Genomic DNA, 2,950 nt, shown 5'->3' on the forward strand with positions numbered 1-2,950 from the left:
GGACCCGGGCACGGTTCCTCCAGGCCCCCCCGCGCTGAGGGACGCAGCCCCGGCATGGCCCCACCGCCTCCCCCGCCCCACAGAGCACACACAGACTCTCCCCAGAGACCCAAACTCACCTCCCCGCGCTGGGGTCCCCCGCCGCCGGCGCTGCCCCCGCTGCCGCTGGGGGAAAATGAATCATCAAAGGCAAGGGTGCGGGGGGGGGAGGGGGGGGCAGAGGGGTAAGGGAGGAAGCTGAAGGGGAAAAAGTGAAGACCGAGCCAGGCAGGGGCGGAGTGGGGAGAAAAGCTAAGGAAAGGGGGAGAAAAAAAAAAAGCGGCGATAGTGATAAAAAATAATTCCGAGTGGGGGGAGGAAAAAAATGGCGGATTAAAATCCAAGATGGCGGCGCCGAGGGGCGAACGGCGCACGGGGGAGGCGGCGGCGAGAGCCGCCTAGAGATCCCTCCGCCGCGCCCCGCGAGAAAGAGTCCCCCGGGCTCCCCCGCAGAGACCCCGCGGGGTGGCGGCGCGGACCGACCGCCGCTTCCTCCTCCTTCTCTTCCTTCCCTGCGGGGAGCCCTCGTTCCGCCGCCCTGCCGAGCCAGGCGGGCGCCGCGCCGGCCGCCGCGCCCCAAAGTTTCTTCTTGTTCCTCCCRGCGGAGCCCGCGACCTCCTCGCCCCGTCCGGGGAGACGCCGAGTGCCCCTGCGCTCCCGGCGGCGGAGGGACACCGCGGACACCCGTCGCCGCGCACTCCCGCCGTCGCGGAAGGATACACCGTTCGGAGRAAAACACAGCCCGCCCCCAGCCGCGCCGCTCCCCGCCGGCGCCGCCACCGCCTCCTCCCGCCGCCGCTTCACCGCGGGGGCAGCCGGGGCAGCGCGTCCCGCCGCGGAGCGGGGACAGCCGCGGCAGCGGGGCCCATGACCACTCGGCGCGGCGGAGGGATCCTGCTAAGGGAGGGGAACGAGAGCCGGGCCGCCCCGCACGGCCGTGTGTGCGGGAAGAAGTCCCGCTGGCGGGATCCCTCCGCGCGGTGCTGCCCTTTAAACGCGGGGGACTCCCCGCCGCGGGGTGCGCACCGGGCTGCAGGCGGGACGCTCCCTTGGGCCGCCTCGCGGTTCCCGGGCCGCGCCGCTCCCGGGGCTCTGTGAGGCGACAGCTGGCGCTGGCCCTACCCTGTTTGAGAGGGGACCGGCACCGCAGCCTCAGCTCTTCCGGCACCTGCTCCCCCCCGCGCCGCTGCCTGACAGAGGCATTTAAAAATGGCCCCCGTGGGCTGGGACGGCGCCTCCCCTCCCCTCCCCTCCCCTCCCCTGGCCTCACGGGGCAGCCCCGAAGGCACCGGCCCCGGGCGGGGTCCGGCGGGAGCGCCCCCCAGCGGCAGGGCACGGCTGTGTTAACAAAGGCGGGCTGGCCGTGTCGGGCCCTGTCGCGATAGCGGCGCGGCTGCGACACCGCCCGAGGGCAGGAACCGCCTGAGCTACACGCGATTGTGGGGCAAAAAGCTGCTTGTTAGTGCAATAGCTGCTGAGCCTAACTRCATTCGCGGGGCCTGAAAAGCTCGGAAGCCAGCGTTTTTCTTCTGGAAGTTCAGAGTGCTTGATAGTTCATGTTGCATTTTTTGTGTTTTGTTGTACAATACGCTTGTGACAGTACAAACTGTTCTCACATAGGAGCTTTCTAATTCTTACAAAGCTTTTAYATTGTTTGCACTTGTTCTGAGGTAGCYAGAAATACCTGTGGAAGAGGGAAGGATTTGCCATGTAACACCTGTCCTGTCAACAGCTACTCACCTGGAATAACCAATCCTCAGCTTTATTCATAGTAGGATGCTAAAGATTTTCAACAGAACATAATTTTGCACGTGASTTTGTTTAATTGTGCTTTAATAACATCAGTGAGATGATATTTGGAAATGTCATGTGTCTCAACAAGCCAAATATCTAGGGAAATGGATTTTACTCTAATTTGATAACAAGAAATTGCCTCTGAAGCTGAGATTTTAAGTGCCCTGTTGCAAACCAGGTTAACACAGACTTTTACAGGTGAATTATAAATATCTAAAAGATTTAATTAAAACATGAATGGACTGTCAGCATCATTGCAAGCAGAGACATGGTGATAATATTAGTAAAAATGTGTGTATTGCTGTGTCGTGCAGCAGATAGMTGTGTAGGTTTATGGGAATGGCTACAGTCCTCTTGGAAAGTTGGATATTGCTAGACTGAAGATTCTGGCTTCAGTCTTTTTGGCAACAYGCATTTTCCATAGGTCTGGCAATGGCTGGTGAATTCTTAATATGGTTAAACGAGCATGCAGAAAACTCCTGTTTACATCCCTTCCCTAGTCTGCAGCAGGTGATCTTGTGACAAAGCCCTGACTACATCTGAAAGGACRATATTTTTTTTTTTTCAGAATTCATTCATTTCTTCTGGTAACAGTTACAATAGTGAAATGAAAAAAAATAATTATGTTTCCACTTCGATTACAGGTGGGTTTGTTATTTCTTCTACCTTGTAGCAGTTTTGCATTGCAGGCCTTTGATTCAATAAAACAAAATATTGTCTATGAAAATAAGAAAGTTGGGCTGTCAAACCATGGTCAAATCGTGATAGAATGCTTCTAGAATAAGTTTACTATGTTAAATTTCCCCCCTTTTTTTTTTCTCTGGAAACCAGCAGATGCATGGCAACAATCTCCTACTAAATGTAATTCGGGTAATTTGTTACATTTTGTATAGTATGTTCAGACTTCAATTTAGAAACTATTTAGGTTAGTTTCAACACTGGTTTTACTTTCTAAGTGAAAGTTACCATATCAGCCTAAAGCCTCACCAGAACATGAAAAATCTCAGATAATAAACCTCTGTTGTTTTCTACTCASCTGTCAAAGTAGTGGGGAATGATTGAATAATTTGTTAAAGGTGTAAGAATTTCAGTCAGTTGTATGTTACTCAAGATATCT

At 54.8% G+C, this 2,950-nt stretch overlaps 1 protein-coding gene across 2 annotated transcripts in view; it reads right to left on the minus strand.

Moving 5' to 3' along the window:
• KMT5B (lysine methyltransferase 5B) overlaps positions 1–357 on the minus strand; it is a 28,246-nt gene extending 27,889 nt beyond the window's left edge. For both annotated transcript variants that reach the window (XM_057371490.1, XM_057371487.1), the window contains exon 1: positions 120–357. The gene's annotated coding sequence lies outside the window, so the exon portion shown is untranslated. The remainder of the gene's footprint in view (positions 1–119) is intronic.
• Between the last annotated feature and the right edge of the window lie 2,593 nt (positions 358–2,950).

The sequence above is a fragment of the Malurus melanocephalus genome, unplaced genomic scaffold, assembly GCF_030028575.1.
Source record: "Malurus melanocephalus ecotype Western Australia unplaced genomic scaffold, MMel_1.1 scaffold_147, whole genome shotgun sequence".
Lineage (NCBI taxonomy): Eukaryota > Metazoa > Chordata > Aves > Passeriformes > Maluridae > Malurus > Malurus melanocephalus.